We start from the raw sequence: 8,548 nt of genomic DNA, 5'->3' as shown, positions 1-8,548 counted from the left end.
TCTCTACATTACAGTATATATTTACCTAGATCCCTTTATGCTATGTATTTGAATAGATCATATTTCCTCATTTCATTTAATATTTTAAGTAAGATTACAAAATACTTGTGAGATGCAAACATCAAGTTGACAGAGATTAAATCTATGGATTTAGAAGCTAAATAATATTAACAATAACACCATTTTCCGAGATTCCAGGTTGGAAATCAATCTAGCTTAAAAAACTAGAATATATATATATAATTTAAGCCACGATGAAACCAGCAGGAATCAAGATATTTATCAGTTTATTTATTTCACATATATTTCCTAGAATTTACATACTTCAAAACAGTATTCTGTTCAAAGTGGAATGTTGTTCAGTATCAATCAATAGGGGTTCCTAAGGTGACTTCTGTGCACAAATGGCCATTATACCTACTGTCTTCTTATGGCCCCAATAACCTCCTTATTCCGCAGGCTGTAGATAAATGGGTTCATAAGAGGTGTGACCATGGTGTAAAACACTGCCACTGCCTTATCCTATCCTGGAGAGTGCAAGGAGTGTGGCCTTGTATAGGTGGAGAGACCAGTCACATAAAATAGGCTTGCCACAATCAGGTGAGAGGAGCAAGTGGAGATAGTTCTTGTCTGTCCTTTACCTGAGCTCATCTGGAACACCACAGTTAGTACACGGGCATAGGAAGCTAGAATGGCCATGAATGGCAGGAGCAGGATAAAAAGCCCACTCAGAAGGACTGTGTACTCACACTGGGAAGTATCCTGACATACCAGTGGCAATAGAGATGGAAGTTCACAGAAAAAGTGGTTGATGACCCGTGATCTACAAAATGGAAGATGAAATACATACAATGTATGTACTAAAGCATTGATAGAACCACTGGTCCATGCACATGTGACCATGAACCAACAGATCTTCTTGCTCATGAGTACAGGATAGTGTAAAGGGTGACAGACGGCTACATATCAATCATAAGACATGAAACCAAGGAGAAGAGCTTCAGTTCCACCAAGGACCATGAACAAAAAGGTTTGAATCACACAGCCTAAAAATGTAATGGTCTTACTATTTAACAGGAAATCGGTGGTCATCTTGGGCACTGTGGTGGAAATGTTCATTATATCCATGAAGGAGAGCTGACTGAGTAAAAAGTACATTGGAGTGTGGAGTCTGGTGTACAGTTGAATGAGAAGGATCAGTATGATATTCCCCATCAAAGCCGCTGCAAAGAGGATTACAATGGCAAGACAGAGGAAAGTGTCCATGAGACCATATTGGAAAAGACCAGAAAGTATGAAGTGTGTTTCAACACTTTGATTTCCTGTTTTCAAAGATTAATTCAAAATATCAGAGCAGATCATATCTGAAGATTCCATGTAAATACAATGACTGCCCTTTAAGAAAAAATAAAATGATTATTATTAAATGAGTTTATTTGCCACCAGACCGTTTCTCCAGCCAAGGAAAGTATCCACACTGTGCACTGCTTTGATTTTCTTCCCAAAATGAGTGGAAAACAACATTATCATATTACAGTAACTTTGAGAGTGCAAGCCCTGGATGATCATGTGTAAATAGAAATCTTTACACAGAAGACAACATTAAGAGAATGTATGGTCACTCAATTTCCACTTAGCTTTGACATTTTCTTTTTATCACCAGATGTGTTCATCACACTCAATTCCTCAATAAATTTATAACATTGTTAAATACACTATACATTTCCAAACAATTTGGGAAAAAATTATATATATATATATATATATATATATATATATATATATATATATATATGTCTATTTTCATCCTCTTATTTTCTTTTCAATAGATACATTTCTTAGACCATTTGTTATGCATATGCAAAGCTCTTTATTCAGATTTTATCCCAACTCTGATTCTAAAGATAATGCTGTGGTACGTTCTAGAAACATAGAATTTTGTGGGGAACCCCCCCCCCAAAAAAACCCACAAAAGAACAGCCCCTTATTGTGGAATATCTCAATTTTATGCTATAATGCTTATGACATTATAAATAAAATGATTATTTCAATAAGTGCAAAATTCTTAGCACTTTTTAAAGCATGTAGAAAGTTATCTGATCTATTGTTTTCCCATCTCTGATTCCAAACATTATACTGTGGTAAGTATTAAAAACATTGCAGGCTGTAAAAACTTCTCCATAACATTTCAAGAAATTAATTTTAAGCTATGACATCTATAATGTAGTGTAAATAAAATAAAATATATTTCACTTAATAGATGAAGGAAAAGCACTAATGTGAATGTTAAAATGGAAGCACCTAAAGACATAATGCATTTTCTTTCCCCAAAAAGAAATCCTCTAACTCAAACTCCAACATCCAGAGGCACTTTCCAGAAGTAGATAAAATTCCAAACTGAAGTTCAATTCACATTAATATAAAATACACACATTGAGGACTCACAGGTTTTATGATATTATGTTCACCAATATAATTTAAACACAGTTCACCATCCAAAGAAACAAACCAAACCAAACCAAAGCAAACAAACAAAAAGTGTGATTAAAATGTAGCTCTGGTGCATTAACTAATATCTTGGAATATCATACTAGTCAAGCAAATTAAATTGACATCATTTGAAAGTGTGCTTTCAACCAAAAACAGAAACTTTAGCAGGAGAGAACAAGCAGTATTAAAGATTACATTTACCATGGTAGATTTGAGAACAACTTAAGTATTATTAGATCCATATACTGAAAGTCAAACATTTCTACCTAAACAACTTTATCAATATGCAATTAGTTCTTTTTTTAACTTTTTTAGGAAAGTCCATAATATTTTTCAAAGTGGCTGTACCAGTTTTCATTCACACCAACATGAGTGTTCCTTTTTCTACACAACCTGTTGTTTCTTTGTTGTTGATTTTAGCCATTCTGACAGGTGTGAGGTGACATCTCATTGCAGTTTTCATTTGTGTTTCCCTGATGGTAAGTGATGATGAACATCTTTCCTTGTGTGTGTTGGCCATCTGAAAGACAAATCAAGAAACAGAATCTAAATAATAGAGGATAAACTATTGCTTATCAGAGGGAAGGAAGTTGGAAATGGGCTGAATACGTGATGGAATAAAGAAGAGCACTTTTCCTGATAATCCCTGGGTGATGTATGGAATTGTTGATTCACTATATAGTACACCTGAAACTAATGTAACATTTTATGTTAACTAACTGGAATAAAGTAAAAACTTTTAAAAATGGCAATTAGGTCTGTAAGTATTTTCATCATAATAAAAACTCTTCTGATTCTTATCAAAGTCCAAAGATATATTTACATTATTTTTTCTGCACATTTTCCTTGAATTTTGAATTCTGCTCTTATTAAAAAACTTTAATGTGAATTTTAATTAAGGTAAAGGTATTAAGTAACTCATACCAGGAGATGGAAATAAAAAAAAAAAAAGAGTAGAAATGGAAACCAAGCATACAGAAAATGTGTTATCTCCTTCATATTTTCAGTCACTAATAAGGTAAATATCAGAAGGGAATTATTAGTAATAACCAAGACTTGTATGGGGCCATACAACTTAAAAAATATTTTAATAGAACTGCATAAAATTCTCACTATGTATGCCTTGCTTCCTAAAATACTTTATTAGTTTTACACACTTTTGTCATTTAAAAAAATATTGTTGGATGTAAATTTGTGCTAAACACAATGTAAAATATTATGGTTTAAAGAAGAAAGGAACTGGGGTGCCTGGGTGTCTCAGTCAGTTAAGCCTCTGACTTCAGCTCAGGTCATGATCTTGAGGTCCTGGGATCAAGCCCCACATCAGACTCCCCACTCAACAAGGAGTCTGCTTATCTTTCTCTTTCTGTCCCTCCCCCTGCTTGTGCTCTGTCTTTTTCTCTAGTAAATAAAAAAAAAATCTGAATTTTTTTTAAACTAAAGATGAAAGAAACAAGCATGTTCATTAGCCTAATCAAGAATACAAGGATGTTCCAGGGTCATGCTCTCTTACACACTGCTACAAAACTCTGGCCCTATCTCACTGTGACAAGATGGCCTTCAACGCCTTTGTTTCTTAAACCTGGGATGAGGGGTGCCTGGGTGGCTCAGTCAGTTAAGCAGCTGCCTTTAGCTCAGGTCATGATCCCAGGGTCCTGGGATAGAGTGTCACATCCTATTCCCTGCTTAGCATGCAGTCTGCTTCTCCCTCTCTCTCTGCCCCTCTCCTGGCTTGTGCTCTGTTTCTCTTTCTCAAATAAGTAAATAAAATCTTTAAAAAAATAACAAACCTGGGATGATTCAAATTCAGTATAAGCCCAAACAAATTTCAAATACTTATCTCTCATATATCTCTCACATATATCATTTAAGTAGTATGTTGATAATATAGCCAACTCAGAAATAGTCCCATTGAGAATATGCACATGTCAGATGCTTAATATAATTCACACGGCATAATCATCAAAATGAAATACCTTTCCTTAAATAGTATGTCTGACACCAATTGCATGTTTTCCTTTTCAACATAAGCTGTAGTAGAGAAGGAGTTAAGATGGCGGAGGAGTAGGGGACCCCTTTTTCAGCCGGTCCCCTGAGTCGAGTTGGATAGGTACCAGACCAGCCTAAACAACCACGGAATCAACCTGAGATGCAGGATGATACATCTGGATCTCTACAAATGAACATCTCCAGGGCTGAGTGTTGAGGTTCGAAGCGGGGAGCCATGAAACCACGCACAGATATCGGAAGATAAACGGAAGGGGAGGGAGCCACCACGTTCGGGCACCAGGAGGCGGCAGCCACCTGCACTGGGGGGTGGGGGACTCACAGACGGCACCCACGAGAGAGCAGACTGAGACCAGTGAGCCGGGAGCATGTGCCACCAGGAATCTCACGGAACAACACCAGAATCCCGGTGTGCTCACGGGATCCAGACTGAGACCGGGAGCTCCAGGAGCGCATGCAGGGTGGCTGGTGGCTGGCGGGCCACCTGAACGGGGGAGCGGGCGGACCCGCCGTTGGTCGGCACCCGTGAAACAGCAGACTGAGACCCTGAACCAGGTGCACGTGCCAGCAGGCTTCTCACGGAACTCAGGAATCCCAGTGTGCTCACTGGTCATAGACTGAGACCCGGAGATCTGGGAGTGCGAGGGGGTAGCTGGTGGCTGGCGGCGTTAGAAACACAAAGGACAGAGACGCGCTGGCCCTGGAAGTGAGGGCAGGGATATCGGGTGTGGGGCGCACATCCCGGGACGCTGTAGGGTTGAGCAACACCAACAGTAACGGAGTTAAAGTGGCCAGAACATCAGTGGGAAATGGGCCGCAATCCCTCTGTTCTTTGACAATTCATCCTCTGCTGCCTTGACTCTCAGAAGAGGCATAACAGACCACCAGGGAAAGCCGCCAGAGAACAAAAGCCTGGAAATACCGCCTCACAGCCTGCCCATCCCCATCCCCCCTCGCAGGGGACACAGAGACTCTACCCAAACAGGGTTGCCTGAGTACCAGCGCGGCAGGCCCCTCCCCCAGAACACAGAAGGCAGGCTGAAAAATCAAGAAGCCCACAACCCTGGGCGCCTGGGTGGCGCAGTCATTGAGCACCTGTCGTGATCCCAGCGTTCCTGAAAGGAGTCCCTCATCGGGCTCCTCCGCTGAGAGCCTGCTTCTTCCTCTCCCACTCCCCTGCTTCTGTTCCCGTTCTTGCTGACTGTCTCTCTCTCTCTCAGATAAATAAATAAATAAAATCTTTAAAGAAGAAGCCCACATCCCTAAGATCCCTATAAAACAAGGGGCATGGCCTGGGACCCAGTCAATAATTTGGGCTCTGGACAATCCCACAACCTCTCCTCATCAGAATGACAAGAAGGAAAAGTCCCCCCCAGCAAAGAAAAGACAGTGAGTCTGTGGCCTCTGCCACCGAAATAATGGATATGGATGTAACCAAATTATCAGAAATGGAATTCAGAGTAACGATGGTCAAAATGATGAGTAGAATTGAAAAATGTATTAACGAAAAGGTTACTGAGAATAGAGAATCCCTAAGGATAGAAATAAGAGCAAATCTGACAGAAATTAAAAATTCTATGAGCCAAATGCAGGCAAAACTAAAGGCTCTGACGGCCAGGGTCACCGAAGCAGAGGAACGGATTAGTGAATTGGAGGATGGGTTAATAGAGGAAAAAACGAAAATAGAAGCTGGTCTTAAAAAAATGAATGTAGGTTACGGGAGATTACTGACTTAATGAAACGATCCAATGTCAGAATCATCGGCATCCTCGAGGGGGTGGAGAAAAACAGAGGTCTAGAAGAGATATTTGAACAAATTGTAGCTGAAAACTTCCCTAATCTAGCGAGGGAAACAAACATTCGTGTCCAAGAGGCAGAGAGGACCCCTCCCATGCTCAACCACGACAAACCTATGCCATGTCACGTCATAGTGCATTTTGCAAATATTAGATCCAAGGATACAGTATTGAAAGTGGCCAGGGCAAAGAAATTTCTCACGTACCAAGGCAAAGGCATCACAATTACGTCACACCTGTCTACACAGACCTGGAATGAGAGAAAGGTTTGGGGGAGCATATTTAAAGCTCTTTCAGAGAAAAACATGCAGCCAAGGATCCTTTATCCAGCAAGGCTGTCATTCAGAATTGATGGAGAAATAAAGACATTTCAGAATCGCCAGTCATTAACCAATTTCGTAACCACAAAACCAGCCCTACAGGAGATATTAAGGGGGGTTCTATAAAGGTAAAAAGGCCCCAAGAGTGATACACAAAAGAAAGTCACAACCAATACAAACAAAGACTTTACTGGCAACATGGCATCATTAAAAACATCTCTCTCAGTTCTTAGCACTAATGTGAATGGTTTGAACGCTCCCATAAAGCGCCACAGGGTTGCAGATTGGATAAAAAGAAATGACCCATCCATTTGCTGTCTACAAGAGACTCATTTTGAACACAAAGATACATTCAGACTGACAATAAATGGATGGAGTACCACCTTTCACGCAAATGGACCTCAAAAGAAAGCTGGGGTAGCACTTCTCATATCAGATAAATTGGATTTTAAACTACAGACTATAGTTAGAGACACAGAAGGGCACTATATTATTCTGAAAGGAAGCATTCAACAAGTGGTTATGACAATTATAAATATATATGCCCCCAACAGGGGAGCAGCAAGATACACAAGCCAACTCTTAACTAGAATAAAGAGACATATAGATAAAAATACATTAATAATAGTGGACCTCAACACTCCACTATCAGAAATAGAACACCCTGGCAAAAACTAAGCAAAGAATCAAAGGCTTTGAATGCCATACTTGACGAGTTGGACCTCATAGATATATATAGAACAATACACCCCAGAACCAAAGAATACTCATTCTATTCTAATGCCCATGGAACATTCTCAAGAATAGACCATGTTCTGGGACACAAAACAGGTCTCAACCGATACCAAAAGATAGAAATTATCCCCTGCATATTCTCAGACCACAACGCTCTGAAATTGGAACTCAACCACAAGGAAAAATTTGGAAGAAACTCAAACACTTGGAGACTAAGAACCATCCTGTTCAGGAATGACTCGATAACCCAGGAAATCAAAGATCGAATTAAGCAATTTATGGAGACCAATGAGAATGAAACTACAACAGTCCAAAACCTATGGGATACTGCAAAGGCAGTCCTAAGGGGGAAACACATAGGCATCCAAGCCTCACTCAAAAGAATAGAAAAATCTAAAATGCAGTTTTTATATTCTCACCTCAAGAAGCTGGAACAGCAACAGAGGGACAGGCCTAATCCACTCACGAGGAAGCAGGTGACCAAATTAGAGCGGAAATCAATCAATCAGAAACCAGAAGTACATTAGAGCAGATCAACAGGACTAGAAGCTGGTTCTTTGAGAAAATCAATAAAATTGACAGACCACTGGCAAGACTTATCCAAAAGAAAAGAGAAAGGACCCAAATTAATAAAATTATGAATGAAAAAGGAGAGGTCACGACGAACACCATTGAAATTGGAAGGATTATTAGAAATTTTTATCAACAGCTATATGCCAATAAACTAAGCATTCTGGAAGAGATGGAATCCTATCTGGAAACCTATAAACTACCAAGATTGAAACCGGAAGAAATTGATTCCTTAAACAGGCCAATTAATTATGAAGAAATTGAGTCAGTGATAAACAACCTTCCAAATAACAAAACTCCAGGCCCGGACAGTTTTCCTGGGGAATTCTACCAAACATTCAAAGAAGAAATGATACCTATTCTCCTAAAGCTATTTCAAAAAATAGAAACAGAAGGAAAGCTACCAAACTCATTCTATGAGGCCAATATTACCTTGATCCCCAAACCAGGCAAAGACCCCCTCAAAAAAGAGAATTACAGACAGATTTCCCTAATGAATATGGACGTCAAAATCCTCAACAAGATACTTGCTAATAGAATCCAACAGTACATTAAAAGGATTATCCATCATGATCAAGTGAGATTCATGCCTGGGATGAAAGTGTGGTTCAATATTCGCAAATCAATCAG

General features: G+C 39.4%; 1 pseudogene; it reads right to left on the bottom strand.

Moving 5' to 3' along the window:
• Positions 1 to 417: 417 nt before the first annotated feature.
• On the bottom strand, positions 418 to 1,377 carry LOC123791125 (olfactory receptor 2AK2-like; annotated as a pseudogene).
• Positions 1,378 to 8,548: the final 7,171 nt, after the last annotated feature.

Source organism: Ursus americanus, chromosome 5 (genome assembly GCF_024610735.1).
Source record: "Ursus americanus isolate L20-20 chromosome 5, mUrsAme1.1.p, whole genome shotgun sequence".
Taxonomy (NCBI): domain Eukaryota; kingdom Metazoa; phylum Chordata; class Mammalia; order Carnivora; family Ursidae; genus Ursus; species Ursus americanus.
This window is presented reverse-complemented; position numbering and strand designations above follow the sequence as displayed.